The sequence below is a fragment of the Rutidosis leptorrhynchoides genome, chromosome 11, assembly GCF_046630445.1.
Source record: "Rutidosis leptorrhynchoides isolate AG116_Rl617_1_P2 chromosome 11, CSIRO_AGI_Rlap_v1, whole genome shotgun sequence".
Lineage (NCBI taxonomy): Eukaryota > Viridiplantae > Streptophyta > Magnoliopsida > Asterales > Asteraceae > Rutidosis > Rutidosis leptorrhynchoides.
This window is the reverse complement of record NC_092343.1, coordinates 223221192-223241231: the sequence shown is the minus strand read 5'-3', so window position 1 is coordinate 223241231 and position 20040 is coordinate 223221192.

The window sequence follows — 20040 nt, the reverse complement described above, 5'->3', positions numbered from 1 at the left end:
TATTAATTTTAAAAACATGGTAAAAATAAATTTAAAAATCTTTTTGTCTTTTTATCCCACTTTTATCAATCAAATATTATCAAAAATATGCGCCCCTCTTTTCGGTAAAGTAATTTCGGTTCCAAGACCTAATTTAACTCATGACGAATTTTTGAAATATTTTGGGTTGATTGATTAAAGATATTTATACCTTAAGAATAAACGTTAAATTTCGCAGTGATGTAATAAATTTTTGAACGATATCAATAATTTCGGTCGCCAAACCTAATTTTATTCAATACCAATTTAATACTTTTTAGCGAACAAATTAGCGTTTATTATCAAAAGGTTAAAAATAAAAATAAAAATAAAAACTGTACAGACATACCTGTGAAATAGATTTCTTAGTTATATGATCTATTATATTCATAAGATAGTCGGTTTAATTGGTTTTCCATGGCTGCATAGGCGTAACCTCGAGTATTCATTGTCTTTTCTTCTAAACATATGAACGGTCCGTCTCTGCATAAAGTAACAAATTCGGTATTTGAATAGGTTTGATTATTTGAACATTTACCTCCATGTGACCATTTTCCGCATTTGTGACATCGTTCTAGGTGTCGTGCTCTTCTTTTCGCTGCGGATTTTGATTTTCCTTTACCAAATTGTAACTTATTATCTTCGCATCTGGATCCTTTTCTAACTCCGTCCATTCTTTCTCTGATTACTGATACTAATTCACTCGGTAGTATGTCATTATTTATTTTAGTGATCAAAGCGTGTAGCATTAGACCATGGTTTAGTTCACAGGCAGTCTTCATTTCGTAAAAACCTAAAAAAAATAAAAATTCAGAATGGGGGGAGAAGACTAGTTCTTTAGGGTCTGCTAGGGAAAGACCATACGTGTTCCATTTTCGAGAACTACACGAAAACAGACAATCTAACTCTAACAGAAATACATATTATCCTTTAAAGACTTGATTCTCCCCACAATTAGTTAGCTGTGGTGTCGAAATTGTGATTAACTTCGTTGTCGACTTCCATCGGACCATGTATGTAATGTTTAACTCTGTGACCATTAACTTTAAATTCAATCCCATTTGAATTTATTAATTCTATCGTTCCGTATGGGAAAACTCTTTTGACTATGAATGGTCCAGACCATCTTGATTTCAATTTTCCAGGAAATAGCTTGAATCGTGAATTGAAAAGAAGAACTCTGTCTCCTTCTTTAAATTCTTTTGAACTTCTGATTCTTTTATCATGCCATTTCTTCGTTCTTTCTTTATAGATTAACGAATTTTCGTATGCTTCATGTCTTAATTCTTCTAATTCGTTTAGTTGACTTAATCGTAGACGTCCGGTTTCATGTAAATCAAGGTTACATGTCTTCAAAGCCCAAAATGCTTTGTGTTCAATTTCTACTGGAAGATGACATGCTTTTCCATACACAAGTCTAAAAGGTGTGGTTCCAATTGGAGTTTTGTAGGCTGTTCTAAAAGCCCAGAGTGCATCCTCCAATTTAATGGACCATTCCTTCGGATTTGATCCTACGGTTTTCTCTAGAATACGTTTTAAAGCTCGGTTGGTATTTTCAACTTGTCCACTTGTTTGTGGATGATATGCAGTGGAGATTTTATGAGTTACTCCATATCTTTTAAGAACTTTCTCAAGTTGATTATTACAGAAATGAGTACCCCGATCACTTATTAAAGCTTTCGGTGTTCCAAACCTTGCAAAAAGACGTTTTAAAAAGTTGACTACAACTCGTGCATCGTTAGTTGGGAGAGCTTGTGCTTCCGCCCATTTAGATACATAATCAATGGCTACGAGTATATATAAATTATTATGAGATTTTGGAAATGGACCCATAAAGTCAATACCCCAAATGTCAAATACTTCACATACTTGGATGACATTTTGTGGCATTTCATCACGTTGACTTATTTTTCCGGCCCTTTGACATGCATCACAGGATTTGCAAAGAAGGTGTGCGTCTTTGTAAATTGTAGGCCAATAGAATCCAGCTTCATAAACTTTTCTTGCTGTTAGTTGAGGCCCATAATGCCCTCCTGTTGGTCCTGTGTGACAATGGTTTAATATTTTACTAGCTTCATCTCCAAATACACATCGGCGTATTATTCCATCGGGACAACTTTTAAACAGATGTGGATCTTCCCAGAAATAGTGTTTTATATCACTGAAGAATTTCTTTCGTCTTTGGTACGATAATCCCTTTTCAAGGAATCCACAAACTAAGTAGTTTGCATAGTCTGCAAACCATGGGATTTCTTTATAATCTATCTTCAATAGATATTCATCAGGAAAGTTGTCTTGTATGGCCGATTCATTCAGAACTTCTAATTCGGGATTTTCAAGACGAGAAAGATGATCAGCGGCGAGATTTTCTGCTCCTCTTTTATCTCGGATTTCAATATCAAACTCTTGTAAGAGTAAGATCCAACGGATTAATCTTGGTTTAGCATCTTGTTTTGAAAATAGGTATCTAAGAGCAGAATGGTCGGTATAGACCACCGTTTTTGCTAGAACGAGATATGATCGAAATTTGTCAAAAGCAAAGACAATAGCAAGGAGTTCTTTTTCAGTAGTTGTATAGTTCGTTTGTGCTCCTTGTAATGTCTTACTAGCATAATATATAGGTTGAAATCGTTTTTCAATCCTTTGTCCTAAAACGGCTCCCATTGCAAAATCACTTGCATCGCACATTAGTTCAAATGGTAGATTCCAATTTGGTGTTATCATGATCGGTGCATTAGTGAGTTTTTCTTTAAGAATATTAAAAGATTTGATACATTCATCTGAAAAGATGAATGGCGCATCCTTTTCTAGGAGTTTATTCATAGGAGTGGCAATTTTAGAAAAATCTTTTATGAAACGTCGGTAAAAACCGGCATGCCCTAGAAAACTCCTAACTCCTCTAACATTGGTGGGATGTGGAAGTTTAGCAATTACATCTACTTTAGCTCTATCCACTTCAATTCCTTCTTTTGAAATTTTATGTCCAAGAACGATGCCTTCTTTAACCATGAAATGGCATTTCTCCCAATTAAGTACTAGATTTGATTTTTCGCATCTAATTAGCATTCGTTCCAGATTAACTAGACATGATTTAAATGTATCACCGAAGACTGAAAAGTCATCCATGAATACTTCCATGCATTCTTCTATCATGTCGTGAAAAATCGCCATCATACACCTTTGAAAGGTTGCAGGGGCGTTGCAAAGTCCAAATGGCATGCGTTTGTAAGCAAAAGTACCATAAGGGCACGTGAATGTGGTTTTCTCTTGATCTTCGGGTGCTATTGGAATTTGAAAATATCCGGAAAATCCATCTAGAAAACAATAGTAACTATTTCCGGCTAATCTTTCCAACATTTGATCTATGAAAGGTAAGGGAAAGTGATCTTTTCTGGTGGCGTCATTTAATTTTCTATAATCAATACATACACGCCATCCTGTTACAGTCCTAGTAGGAATAAGCTCATTTTTCTCATTTGTGATGACAGTCATGCCACCCTTCTTAGGTACGCATTGAACTGGGCTTACCCATGGACTATCAGAAATTGGATATATCAAACCTGCATCTAGCAGTTTAATAATCTCTTTCTTAACTACATCTTGCATATTAGGATTTAGTCTTCGTTGACGTTGCACATACGTTTTATGACCTTCTTCCATAAGGATTTTATGTGTGCAATACGAAGGACTTATTCCTTTAATATCATGAATCTTCCATGCAATGGCTGGTTTATGAGCTTTCAACACAGAAATGAGTTGTGATTTCTCATTTTCAGTAAGAGAAGATGATATTATTACAGGTAATTCAGATTCACCATGTAAATAAGCATATTCCAAATGGTTTGGAAGTGGCTTTAACTCTAATTTCGGAGGTTCTTCTATCGATGATTTATATCGATATCTGTCTTCTTCTTTTAGCATTTGAATTTCTTCTGTTGTTGGTTCATATCCATTAGCTATAAGTGTAGCTAACATTTCAGCTTCATCAATTGGTTCATTACCTTCTCCTAAAGAACATTCTCCTGTTCCTTGTAATTCTGGAAATTCTTCTAATAATTCTGCATGTGCATCTATAGTTTGAATATAATAACATGTATCATCTGCAGATTGTGGTTGTTGCATTGCTCTATCAACTGAAAAGGTAACACTCTCATCCTCTATACTTAGGGTCAGTTTCTTACCGAACACGTCTATCATTGCTTTAGCCGTGTTTAAGAATGGTCTTCCTAATATGAGAGGAACTTGAGAATCTTCTTCCATGTCCAAAACAACAAAATCTACTGGAAATACTAAAGTACCAACTTTAACTAGCATGTTCTCCATTATCCCTCTAGGATATTTTATTGATCTATCGGCTAGTTGTATGCTTATTCTGGTTGGTTTCAATTCTCCAAGGTCTAGTTTGGCGTATAGTGAATACGGCATTAGATTTATACTAGCACCTAAGTCTGCCAATGCTTCTATTGAACTAAGACTACCCAGAAAACATGGAATTGTGAAACTTCCTGGATCAGATAGTTTTTCTGGTATCTTATTCAACAGCACTGCTGAACAATTAGCATTCATAGTAACAGCCGAGAGTTCTTCCATTTTCTTTCTATTCGTGATTAGATCTTTCAAGAATTTAGCATATCTAGGCATTCCTGAAATTACATCAATGAAAGGAAGATTTACATTTATTTGTTTAAACATATCCAAGAATTTGGATTGCTCGGCTTCAAGTTTTTCCTTCTTCATTTTACTCGGGTAAGGAAGCGGTGGTTGGTATGGTTTAACATAAGGTTTATCCTTAACTGTGTTATTTTCATTAACCTTTTCAACTACCGGTTCTTTTTCCTTATCTTGATCAGGTTGTGGTTCTTGTGGAGTAGGAATAGTTTCATCAGAAGTTACAGGTATTTCAGGTGATTTAAGTGTTGTACCACTTCTTGTGGTAATAGCTTTAGCTGTTTCATTCCGGGGGTTAGCATTTGTATCACTAGGTAAACTTCCCGGTTTTCTTTCACCTATTAATCTTGCTAGGTTACTTACTTCTTGTTCCAGATTTTGAATAGAAGCTTGTTGATTTCTAAATGCTTGAGCATTTTGTTCATTGGTTTGTTTTTGAGATGTGAAAAACTGCGTTTGAGTTTCAACTAGCTTCGTCATCATATCTTCTAAATTCGGCTTTTTATCATCGGTTTGTTGTGGTGGTTTGTTTTGAAAATTCGGTCTTTGCTGATTATAAGTATTATTGGATACTTGTTGATTGCTAGGACCTTGTTGGTTATTGTATGGAATATTTCGGTTATAATTCTGGTTTTGATTGTAAATTGGTCTTGGCGGTTGATAATTATTCTGATAATTATTTCCAGGCCTTTGGTTTATGTATGAAATATTCTCTCTTTGTTCCATTGTTAATTCAATACTGAGACAATCTTTTGTCAAATGTGGTCCTCCACACTGCTCACAACTAATTCGTATTGAGTGAATATCCTTAGTCATCTTTTCCATTCGTCTCTCGAAAGCATCTATCTTTGCTGAAATGGAATCTAAGTCATGGCTAGAATCGGCTCTAGCTGCTTTAGATGATCTAATGATATCTTTTTCTTGGTGCCACTCATGTGAGTGGGAAGCAGTATTATCAATAATTTTGTAAGCATCAGTTTCAGTTTTCTTCATAATAGAACCACCAGCTGCTATATCTATGTCTTTTCTTGTAGTGATGTCGCATCCTCGGTAGAATATTTGTACTATTTGACAGGTGTCTAAACCATGTTGCGGACATCCTCTTAGTAACTTTCCATATCTTGTCCACGCCTCATATAGAGTTTCATTTGGCTTCTGTGTGAACGTAACAATTTCTGCTTGAAGTCTTACGGCTTTAGATGCAGGAAAAAATTGTTTAAGAAATTTGTCAACTAAAACGTCCCATGTATCAATCGCCCCTTCAGGTAACGATTCCAACCAATCTTTGGCTTCTCCCTTTAAAGTCCAGGGAAATAACATGAGATATATTTGTTCATCCTCCACTTCTCGGATTTTAAATAGTGTGCAGATCCTATTAAAGGTACGTAGATGTTCATTTGGATCTTCCTTCGGCGCACCACTAAATTGGCATTGATTAGTCACCATGTGTAGAATTTGTCCTTTGATTTCATAATCTGGCGCATTAATGTCTGGATGAGTAATTGCGTGACCTTGGCCAGTGCGTTTAGCTCTCATTCGGTCTTCCATACTTAAAGGTTCCAGATTCTCCATAATTGAATTTGTTGACTCGGTATCACTAGATGGTTCTGATTTAATAGTTCGTTCCTCAACAATCTCTGTTTGAATGATTGGTGGTTCCGGAGGAAAGTTTAATGGTTCAGGATCTACGAACCGTTCCTGAATATTTTCTGGATTCTCAATTGTGAGGTTTGTTTCAAAAACTGGATTATCGGAAATTTGAACTGAAGTACTTGGTCGACTGGATGACGATTCTAAAGAAAAATCAACGGCGGTTATATTTGTTAAACGATGTCTTGATCGAGTTACAGGTGGTGAACGTACAAAAGGTGATGAACGTCTTGCTCGGTGCATTCACTGAATATCCTATTAGTTTTTAAAAGGAAAGAAAAATTATAATAAGTTATCCAATTAATAGACTTTTCTGATTTTGCCCACGTTTCGAATAGCCAAAAGATGCAGCAGAGGGGCAGGATTCGTTTGGTCTCAATATAATTGAGGACTGTTTGGCTCCAATAACCCGGTCCACGTACAAATCCAACTATTACTACGAACCAGAAAATTTTGATGTCTATCAATTTAACCACTTAAAATAAATTTTCGTAATTTTAAGAAATTTAGATAAGAAGTAGAAAAAATTCTATGTCCTAAAAACTAGAATAGCGAGAAATAAGAAAGAAAAAGAGTTCGTCGAAAAAGGTTGAAAAAGAAAAAAATGGTTGAAAAATAAAAGGTGACGGAAAAATAAAAGAAACTTAAAAATACTTAAAAATACTTAACTAACCTAACCTTATTACTACAACTAACTTAAAATTATAATCGCAAATTGAAATTACTAATTGGAATGATAATTGATACATAGTAAACGGTCTAAAAATATTAAAGCTTACAGGAAAAACTAAATCCCAAATGGAAATAACTTAAAAAGAAACTAAAACTTAAAAAGGCGCCGCAAAATTCTAAAGCACCTAAATCTTAGTCTAAAGAAAAAGCACTTAAGAAATTCTACGACAAAGCCTAAAAATATAGGAGTAAAAATAACTATAGCAAAAACTAAGTTTAAAATTAAATTTGAGCTAAAAATATAAATATTACGCTACAACGATTAAAAAGGGACAAAATATTAAAAGAAATAAAAAGTGATAAAAAAAAATACAATTTTTATTAAAATATTATTTTTATATTAATTATATTAAAGTATTAAGTGTTAAATATAATAAAACTAATTAAAAGTAATTAATTAAACTAAAAACTTAATTAAGAATAATAAAATCAATTAGGGTTTAATTATAATAATAATATATTATACTCCGTAATAAATGCGTTTTTAGGGTTGGTTGTGGTCTTGTCAGACCCCTCATGCGACTCGCATGGGGTTTAGTTGAAACATCATGCGACTCGCATGGTGTTCGGATCCAGGCCAAAAGTTGGGCTGCTACAGTACCTTGGCCCGATTATTATTTTTTTTTTTTTTCTGTTTTTCTATTTTTTAATTTTTCTGTTTTAAAATTTAATATAAAATATTTAAAAACTTATATTTTTATAAAACTAAAAATAGAAATAAAAAATCTTAAAAATATATATAAGTATATTTTTTTTTTTTTTCTTTTTCGGTTTTTAAAAGCTCTTTTTTTTTTATATATATTTTATAATTTTTTTAAAAATATAAATTTTACCAAAACTAATTATAACTTAAAAATTAAAAATATGGCGTTTCGCTTTGGCGAATGGTTCCCCGGCAGCGGCGCCAAAAATACTTGATGTCGAACGAGGTGTATATAAAATAGTTATTATTTTACTAGGAAAATACTATTAAATACGATACAATTTTACACAAGATATTTATTTATTTATAGAATGGATATACTTAAACCTTGCTACAACACTTATAGGCAGTGTACCTAATCGTACAGTAGTGTAGTTTTTAGTAAGTCCGGTTCGTTCCACAGGGAAATCTTTAAACAAAGCTCAACGCTATATTAGTTTACTTTTATAAAAATACAAATATATATATAAGTAATATTATTATTATAAAGGGGGGTTTTTACCGTTTAATGACCGGTTTGTCGATTTTAAAACTTTAGTCGCAGTTAAAACCTAATGTAAAATATAAAATAAATACAAGACTTAAATTGAAGCGTAAAGTAAATAACGATAATGAAATTGCGAATAATAAAAATGCGATAAAATAAAATTGCGATAATTAAAAAGTACGATAATTAAAAGTGCGATTAAATAACAATAAATAAAAGTGCGATAATTAGAAGTGCAATTAAATATAAAATAAAGGAAATTAAATATGAAATAAAAGAATTATGCTTATTTAAACTTCCGTAATCATGATGTGACGTGTTGATTTTAGTTTTATGCCCATGGGTTAATTGTCCTTTGTCCTGGATTATTCAATATGTCCGTCTGGTTTTTGTCCATAACAGTCCATCAGTCATAAATATAAATTGCAAGTGTCCTTGTCAAATTATTATTATACCCGAAGTTAAATATTCCAACTAATTGGGGATTCGAATTGTAACAAGGTTTTAATACTTTGTTTAATGAATACACCAGGTTATCGACTGCGTGTAAACCAAGGTTTTACTACTTTGTTAACAATTACACCAATTACCCTTGAATGTAATTTCACCCCTGTTTTAATTATTCTAGTGGCTATTAATCCATTCCCGTGTCCGGTTAAATGAACGATCATTCGTACATATAAATACCCCGCCCATCGTGTCCGATTGAGTGTATATGGTAGTTTATAGGGACGCCCAATTGTAAATCTTTATATTAACATTAACAAACTTTCATTTAGTTAAACAAATATAAAGCCCATTAATAGCCCATAGTCTAGTTTCCACAAGTGTCGTTCTTTTGTCCAAACCCCAATTATGGTACAAAGCCCAATTACCCAATTTTAGTAATTAGCCTAACATCATGATTACTTCGTTTTAAATAAGCATAATAATAACTTAGCTACGAGACATTAATGTAAAAAGGTTGAACATAACTTACAATGATTAAAAATAGCGTAGCGTTACACGGACAGAATTTCGACTTACACCCTTACAACATTCGCTAACATACCCTTATTATTAGAATTATAATTAAAATTAAAATATAAATTATAAATATAAATATATTTACGTATGAAGAGGAAGAGAAAAAAGATGATTAAAAATCGGCACAAAACTGGCTTTATATAGGACCTGACCAGCAATCTCACTCCATGCGACTCGCATGATTTTGTGCTTCTGGCCATGCGAGTCGCATGGCCACCCTGGATCCAGCCAAATTGCTTTGTTTTCTTCTTGCCGACGTAATATAATAATAATAATATATATAATATATAATTATATATAATTATATATATATTATATTATATTTTTGTGCATAGTAGACTAGATATTTTTGGTCCGTTGCGTCGGGCGTTTCTTCTTGGCTCAGGTCCCGGTTCCGGATTTTCGGACGTCCTCGCGTATTATTTTAAATCGCGTACTTTGCGTTCCGCAACTTGTACTTTTGTCATTTTGAGACGTTCCTCATCAATATTTTGAACCTTTTTAATTGTATCTTGTACTTTTTAGCTCTTTGGACCTTTTTGTCTTCAATTTGTCGAATCTGCTTTTTATCTTCTCTTTTAAAAATTTAAACGAATATCGCTTGTAAATCGAACAATACCAACTAAAATCTTGTCTTTCTTGAGGAATAATGCTATGAAATATATGTTCGTATTTGGCATTATCAGTAACGCTACGCTATTAATGGGCTTTATATTTGTTTAACTAAATGATAGTTTGTTAATTTTAATATAAAGATTTACAATTGGACGTCCCTATAAATAACCATATACACTCAATCGGACACGATGGGCGGGGTATTTATATGTACGAATAATCGTTCATTTAACCGGACACGGGAATGAATTAATAGCCACTAGAATTATTAAAACAGGGGTGAAATTATGTACAAGGACACTTGGCATAATTGATAACAAAGTATTAAAACCTTGGGTTACACGCAGTCGATATCCTGGTGTAATTATTAAACAAAGTATTAAAATCTTGTTACAGTTTAAGTCCCCAATTAGTTGGAATATTTAACTTCGGGTATAAGGATAATTTGACGAGGACACTCGCACTTTATATTTATGACTGATGGACTGTTATGGACAAAAACCAGACGGACATATTAAATAATCCAGGACAAATGACAATTAACCCATGGGCATAAAACTAAAATCAACACGTCAAATATCATGATTACGTAAGTTTAAATAAGCATAATTCTTTTATTTCATATTTAATTTTCTTTATTTTATATTTAATTGCACTTCTAATTATCGCACTTTTATTGTTATTTGTAACAACCCAAACCGTAACCGACCAAACACGACGAAATTGCAAACAAAAAAAAAATTTTCTGGTGCAGACCATCTGCGCGGCGCGCCAGATGGCCGCGCGGCGCGCCAATTCACCTGGACAGCCCGCTGTCCCCGGAAGTCTATTTAACGAAAATGTTTGACTAGTTCCCGACATTTTTAGCCAAAACGCTTTTAACCATACATTCATATATGTAAAACTAGCACATAACTAAGGTTTGAGCGAGTTTTACAAAGTGGGGCCCACACGTGCCCAAAACGCCACTAAGTTTAAAAATACAATGTTTAATACAAATTAGAGTTTCGACCACGAAAGGTTTATTTGCCAAACGATACAACGAGCATGGTGTTTGGGGTTAAACTACCCAAGTCTCGGTCAAACTCCAAAATCATCACATCCCAAAAGCGTCACTAAACAAGACGGGATCTCTAATCCAACCGGATGCCCTTACCCTTGTCCACACCGGAACCTATAAAAATAGTAAACAACGAGAGGGTAAGCAAAGCTTAGTGAGTAAAACATATATATACATGCATATACAACTTACCCACACGCATCCACGATATCAAATAACACATAACAAATCTCGATAAGCAAGCTAGTATCACCAAACGTATCACTAGCAATAATCATAGCATAAATACTCATAACAATAATCAAGTGCTAGTATGAACAACAATAAATCATGGTTAACCAATCTCTTCGCTAGGGAACGACTTCGCGAAACAAGTCATCGATGTTCATAACATTCGTTAGCTTCCAAAAACGGCTATGGCATGCTAACCCCCCGAGGTGTTCCAAAAACGGCTATGGCATCACCCCTCAAGTGTTCCAAAAACGGCTATGGCATCACTTGCTCAATGTGAGTAGAACACGGCTATTACTCACGCTTTCGTACACCAACACGGCTATGTGTACGGGTAACTCAAATAACAACGTGGGAGTAAAACACGGCTATTACTCGCCACTAAATGCACAAACACGGCTATGTGCCTTAGTACAAAACATGGACTAATACGGCTAAGTCCCACAACCTTGGTCACAAAACGGCTATGTGACACCATCAACACGGTACATAAATCATATACATACATATATAGATATTCCACTCACCTTATGCCGTCGGTGATTACTAAACCAAGCTTGAATTCCGAGGTAACGTACCTATTTCACAAGCATATAATCAATCAATCGACTTGGCCTAACTCATAACACACATCATCCTAGGTCATCTTGACCCATTTTGACACTTAACCCTAATTTGGGTCATTCTTACCAAAAACCCTAACTCTTGGCACTCAAGGCCTTCATACATTTCAAATCACTAGATTTTAACACAAAACACTAACGTTAACCAATCTTGGTCCATTTTGACCCGTTTGACTCAATAAAAGTCAACACACCCATTTTGGGTCATTTATACCCAAATCACACCCATTTACACTTCCCTAAGGTGTTCTAGCAAATTATTAGCCAATTAGGGTTTCATAACAACAATTAATACCTTTAAAACCCTAGCTTACACATAATTAAGTCTACATGACCCAATTTACCCAAGAACACCCATTTTACCTACAAATGGGTCTTAGTGTTCATCTTCAACACAAACCCTAACCCATACACGAAAACAAAACAAGAATTGAAAGTTAAGGCATACCACAACTATCAAAATGTAGCAATTGACGAGATGAACAACTTTAGAACTTGCGATAAAACTCGAAACGAACTCCTTCACCTTCACAATGAGCTTTCTCTCTCAAGGTTTTACCTCTCTCTCTAAAATTGATTTGGGGAAGATAAGGTTGGTAAAAGTAGAGTTATGGCTCTACCAAATCTGCTCTCCAAGCCTTAAATCCGGCCCCAAGGTGAACTTACCAAAATACCCACAAAATATCTAATTTAAAAGAAAGGGAGAATCTGCCAGTCATATGGCGCGGCGCGCCACCAATCCGCGCGGCGCGCAACCCTCCCAGTCCAGCTTCTTTTGCCTTTTTTAAAATATACAACCAACCCCGATTCGAGTACCGCACAATACACTTATTTACACATATGTACACTTCAATTATTCGGGTCTTACAACTCTCCCCCACTTATTCGGATTGCGTCCTCGCAATCCAAGCCGCATGACACGAGGGAAGATAAACCAATACGAACTCTTCGGGCTCCCAAGTGAACTCGGAACCCTTGCTACGCCGCCATTGGACTTTAAAAGTCCTCACTTCTTTATGTCTCAACCTCTTAACTTTCTCATCGAGTATGGCGACTGGTTCTTCAACATATTCCAACTTGTTGTTTAGTTCGATCTCGTCTAAAGGCATCCATGAGGAATCATCCGCAAGACACTTACGGAGGTGGGAAACATGAAACGTGTTATGGATCCCCGCAAGCTCTTCGGGCAATTCCAATCGATATGCAACTTCACCAACACGAGCTAAAACTTTAAACGGTCCAATAAACCGAGGACCTAACTTTCCCCGTTTTCGAAATCGAATAATACCCTTCCATGGCGAAACCTTAAGCATAACCATGTCGCCCTCTTGGAATTCGATCGTTCGTCTACGTTTATCGGCATACGACTTTTGCCTATCTTGAGCCTTTTTCAAATGCTCCCGGATAATATCAATCTTGTTATTCGTCTCTAGAACCAAATCGGTACTCCCGATTTCCCTTTGTCCCACTTCTCCCCAACAAATGGGAGTTCGACATCTTCGACCATAAAGCATCTCGTACGGTGGCATCCCGATACTAGTATGAAAACTATTATTGTACGAAAATTCCACCAAAGGTAGATGCTCATCCCAACTACCACCGAAATCGATAATGCACGCCCGTAACATATCTTCCAAAGTTTGGTTCGTACGTTCGGTTTGACCGTCCGTTTGAGGATGATACGCCGTGCTCAACTTTAATTGTGTACCCATATCTTCGTGAAACTTTTCCCAAAATCGAGATGTAAAACGGGTATCTCGATCCGAAATAATAGATATAGGAACGCCATGTCGCGAGACCACTTCCTTGATAAACAACTTAGCCAAGGCCTCCGACGATATTGCTTCTTTAATGGGAAGAAACAAAGCACTTTTCGTCAACCGATCCACTATAACCCAAATCGAATCATATTGAGTTCTCGCCGTCTTAGGTAATTTAGTGATGAAGTCCATGGTAATGTGCTCCCATTTCCATTTCGGGATCTCTAATGGTTGCAACTTACCATACGGCTTTTGATGTTCGGCTTTAACTTGCAAACAAGTAACACATCGTTCAACGTATTTTACAACATCACGTTTCATGCCCGGCCACCAATAATCTTTCTTCAAGTCATGGTACATTTTCGTCGCGCCCGGATGAATGGAATATTTCGACTTATGTGCTTCATCGAGTAGCACCCGTCGGTAATCACCCGTCTTAGGCACCCACACCCTTCCTTGAAAGGACAACAAACCCCGCGGACCCATAGTAATAAACTCCGATTGGCCCACAATTCGTTCCGTGCGCTTATCGTGAACATAAGCCTCTATTTGGTCTTCAACCATCTTTTCAAGAAAGTCGTTAGTGATAATCAAACGTAACGATGTTATACGTATCGCCGGATGTTGAGTCTTTCGACTTAACGCATCCGCGACCACATTCGCCTTTCCCGGATGGTAAAGTATCTCACAATCATAATCTTTCACCACATCCATCCATCTACGTTGACGATAATTCAAATCCCTTTGAGTAAAAAGGTGTTTCAAATTCTTATGATCCGAATATATCGTACACTTGACACCATACAAGTAGTGGCGCCAAATTTTCAACGCATGCACAACCGCCGCCATTTCAAGATCATGAGTCGGGTACCTCGTTTCGTGTTCCTTTAATTGTCGAGAGGCATAAGCAATGACTTTACCCCTTTGCATAAGAACGCACCCGAGCCCATTTAAGGAAGCATCACAATAAACCACCATGTCTTCGACGCCTTCCGGTAACACTAACACCGGAGTTTGACACAACTTCTCTTTCAATAATTGAAAAGCAATTTCTTGCTCGTTTTCCCAATTGAACTTAGCACTCTTCCTCGTCAACTTTGTTAATGGAGAGGCGATCTTAGAAAAGTCTTGGATAAACCGACGATAATAACCGGCCAATCCGAGAAAACTCCGGATTTCCGTAGGCGTAGTCGGTCGTCCCCAACTCTTCACCGTCTCAATCTTCCCCGGATCCACTTGGATGCCGCCTTCGTTCACAATGTGGCCAAGAAATTGGACCTCTCTTAGCCAAAATTCACATTTAGAGAACTTTGCATACAACTTCTCTTTTCTTAACGTCTTCAAAACTTCGCGTAAGTGACGTTCATGTTCGTGCATACTTTTCGAGTAGACTAGTATGTCGTCAATGAACACAATAACCGACTTGTCCAACATAGGTTGGCACACCCGGTTCATAAGATCCATGAATGCCGCCGGTGCATTCGTAAGACCAAAAGGCATAACCACAAATTCATAATGCCCGTAACGCGTTCGGAAAGCCGTTTTCTCAATATCTTCCTCACGGACCCGCATTTGGTGATAGCCGGACCGTAGGTCAATCTTAGAGAAATACGTTGCGCCTTGGAGTTGATCAAACAAATCGTCGATCCTAGGTAGTGGATAACGATTCTTGATCGTCACTTTATTCAACTCACGGTAATCAATGCACATACGCATACTACCGTCTTTCTTCTTCACAAATAAGACCGGAGCGCCCCACGGCGAAGCACTCGGTCGGATAAAACCCTTCTCTAGCAACTCTTGAATTTGATTCAATAGCTCTTGCATTTCCGTTGGTGCTAAACGATAAGGAGTTTTAGCAATGGGAGTAGCCCCCGGAACCAACTCAATGCGAAACTCGACTTGTCTTTCCGCCGGAACACCCGGTAACTCATCCGGAAAAACGTCTTCAAACTCATTAACTACCGGAATTTCACGAATAGGTGGTGGCTCATTACGAGTATCAACAACATAAGCAAGGAAAGCCATGCCACCGGTAACAACGGAACGACGTGCCCGTGCAAAAGTGCATATCGGCACCGGTCTTCTTCTCTTATCGCCATGAATAATCATTTCTCCCCCACTTGGTGTCATCACACGAATACACTTATCATGGCATGCAATATTGGCTCTATAACGATCGAGCCAATCCATACCAACAACGATATCAAAGTCGCCCAAGGTCATTGGAATAAGATCAATTTTAAAAGTTTCGGCACCAAAAACAACATCACAATTTTTACACACATCAACCACTAGCACCGTCTTGCCGTCCGCTATTTCGACTTCTACCGGACGACTTAACTTAGCTAGCGGACTATCAAGTTTAGGCACAAATTTAGGAGACACAAACGACAAATTTGCACCGCTATCAAAAAGAATCCTTGCCGGATTAGAATTAACCATGAAAGTACCTGAAACAACTTCGTTGGATTGTTTGGCTTCATCGTTCGTCATCAAGTAGTTTCGCCCTCTAGCCGACCCCGCCGCCTTCTCAATCTTCTTAACATGATCATTATTCAACTCGGGGCATTCCGGCCTCTTGTGCCCCACTTTACCGCAATTAAAACACGTAACCGTCTTGACCGTGCATTCACGGGCGTAATGACCCGACTTCCCACAATTAAAACAAGTGGGCGCAAAAGTACCCGTGCCACCTTTCTTCACACTATTAACGCTCTCGGTGCCTTTCTTAGATTTCCTGTTTGAAAAATTCGAATAGCTCGAACCTTCAAACTTCCTTTTCGAGAAAACAAAATCACTCTTCCTAGGCACCTCCGGCTCAAAACCCCGAGCCAACTCAAACAATTCATCGAAAGTCTTAGCCATACCCCGGCTAATCTTGCTCTTGTAGTCGGCATTCAAAGTACGATAAAAATCTTTCATAAGCTTATGATCATCACCCACATACTCCGGGCAAAAACGAGTCTTTGCCAAGAATGTAGACTTGAGGGTAACTAAATCCATGGAACCTTGTTGCAAATGATGCAACTCGTCCCGAATTCGATCAAGATCGGATGAAGTTCGGTATTCCTTGAAAAACTCTTTCTTGAACTCCTCCCACGTCAAGCCCATGCATTGCTCCTCGCCATACAAATTGATTTTATCATCCCACCACAACTTGCCTTCTTCACGTAACATGCTAGACCCAAACCTCGCCTTCTTCTCGGGAGGACACTCCGCGGTACGGAAGGCCCCCTCGATGTCCGAAATCCAACAAGTACTTTTCAACGGATCCCTCACCCCATTAAACGTCGGAGGTTGAGTATCCTTAAAATTTTTGTAGTGGAAGTCTCTCTTTCCATCACCCCCTTCACCTCGAGGATAAACGTTTCTAGCATCAAGGGCCTCTTCAATAGTGGCCTTCAATCGTTCATTTATCATTTCGGTCACTTGCCCATCGACCGACTCTTGGAAGACCCTTCGGACATCCGCAAGAAAATCCGATTTCAACTTCTTAAAGACGGCCTCGACCTTGGTCGAGAACTCGGCGTCTTCACTTGTACTCCCGTTTTCATGATCAGGACCGTTTCTCGTCTTCATTCTATAAAACGAATTAGGTTAAACTATGAAACGAAAGGACAATTATACTCAATTACATACGTATACACCACACTACCCCATCTTGCTCAACAATCGTCGTACATTGCTTGTTTGACCCGATTTGCACCCGTAGTAATGGTAGCTAGTCATTACCACGCAAGCACGTCGCGCTAACTCGCTAGTACAACGTCCATCTCGCTTGATGATTGCTAAACACAACACAAACAAATAGCGCATGATTAGTTCACATAATCCTATGCACTAATCATACCGGTCCGACCCAAAGTCCTACAAGTCCCGCATAAACACGCACAAAAAGTCTAAGTCTAGGCGCCTATCTCAAGTCACCTAAATCCCTTAGACCATGCTCTGATACCACTTGTAACAACCCAAACCGTAACCGACCAAACACGACGAAATTGCAAACAAAAAAAAAATTTTCTGGTGCAGACCATCTGCGCGGCGCGCCAGATGGCCGCGCGGCGCGCCAATTCACCTGGACAGCCCGCTGTCCCCGGAAGTCTATTTAACGAAAATGTTTGACTAGTTCCCGACATTTTTAGCCAAAACGCTTTTAACCATACATTCATATATGTAAAACTAGCACATAACTAAGGTTTGAGCGAGTTTTACAAAGTGGGGCCCACACGTGCCCAAAACGCCACTAAGTTTAAAAATACAATGTTTAATACAAATTAGAGTTTCGACCACGAAAGGTTTATTTGCCAAACGATACAACGAGCATGGTGTTTGGGGTTAAACTACCCAAGTCTCGGTCAAACTCCAAAATCATCACATCCCAAAAGCGTCACTAAACAAGACGGGATCTCTAATCCAACCGGATGCCCTTACCCTTGTCCACACCGGAACCTATAAAAATAGTAAACAACGAGAGGGTAAGCAAAGCTTAGTGAGTAAAACATATATATACATGCATATACAACTTACCCACACGCATCCACGATATCAAATAACACATAACAAATCTCGATAAGCAAGCTAGTATCACCAAACGTATCACTAGCAATAATCATAGCATAAATACTCATAACAATAATCAAGTGCTAGTATGAACAACAATAAATCATGGTTAACCAATCTCTTCGCTAGGGAACGACTTCGCGAAACAAGTCATCGATGTTCATAACATTCGTTAGCTTCCAAAAACGGCTATGGCATGCTAACCCCCCGAGGTGTTCCAAAAACGGCTATGGCATCACCCCTCAAGTGTTCCAAAAACGGCTATGGCATCACTTGCTCAATGTGAGTAGAACACGGCTATTACTCACGCTTTCGTACACCAACACGGCTATGTGTACGGGTAACTCAAATAACAACGTGGGAGTAAAACACGGCTATTACTCGCCACTAAATGCACAAACACGGCTATGTGCCTTAGTACAAAACATGGACTAATACGGCTAAGTCCCACAACCTTGGTCACAAAACGGCTATGTGACACCATCAACACGGTACATAAATCATATACATACATATATAGATATTCCACTCACCTTATGCCGTCGGTGATTACTAAACCAAGCTTGAATTCCGAGGTAACGTACCTATTTCACAAGCATATAATCAATCAATCGACTTGGCCTAACTCATAACACACATCATCCTAGGTCATCTTGACCCATTTTGACACTTAACCCTAATTTGGGTCATTCTTACCAAAAACCCTAACTCTTGGCACTCAAGGCCTTCATACATTTCAAATCACTAGATTTTAACACAAAACACTAACGTTAACCAATCTTGGTCCATTTTGACCCGTTTGACTCAATAAAAGTCAACACACCCATTTTGGGTCATTTATACCCAAATCACACCCATTTACACTTCCCTAAGGTGTTCTAGCAAATTATTAGCCAATTAGGGTTTCATAACAACAATTAATACCTTTAAAACCCTAGCTTACACATAATTAAGTCTACATGACCCAATTTACCCAAGAACACCCATTTTACCTACAAATGGGTCTTAGTGTTCATCTTCAACACAAACCCTAACCCATACACGAAAACAAAACAAGAATTGAAAGTTAAGGCATACCACAACTATCAAAATGTAGCAATTGACGAGATGAACAACTTTAGAACTTGCGATAAAACTCGAAACGAACTCCTTCACCTTCACAATGAGCTTTCTCTCTCAAGGTTTTACCTCTCTCTCTAAAATTGATTTGGGGAAGATAAGGTTGGTAAAAGTAGAGTTATGGCTCTACCAAATCTGCTCTCCAAGCCTTAAATCCGGCCCCAAGGTGAACTTACCAAAATACCCACAAAATATCTAATTTAAAAGAAAGGGAGAATCTGCCAGTCATATGGCGCGGCGCGCCACCAATCCGCGCGGCGCGCAACCCTCCCAGTCCAGCTTCTTTTGCCTTTTTTAAAATATACAACCAACCCCGATTCGAGTACCGCACAATACACTTATTTACACATATGTACACTTCAATTATTCGGGTCTTACATTATTGTATTTAATTGCACTTTTAATTATCGTACTTTTTAATTATCGCAAGTTTATTTTATCGCAATTTCATTATCGTTATTTACTTTACGCTTTAAATTAAGTCTTTTTTTATTTAATATTTTACATTTTGTTTTAACTGCAACTAAAGTTTTTAAAATCGACAAACCGGTCATTAAACGGTAAAAACCCCCCTTTATAATAATAACTTATTTATATATTTGTATTTTTATAATAGTAAACTAATATAGCGTTAAGCTTTGATTAAAAGATTCCCTGTGGACCGAACCGGACTTACTAAAAACTACACTACTGTACGATTAGGTACACTGCCTATAAGTGTTGTAGCAAGGTTTAAGTATATCCATTCTATAAATAAATAAATATCTTGTGTAAAATTGTATCGT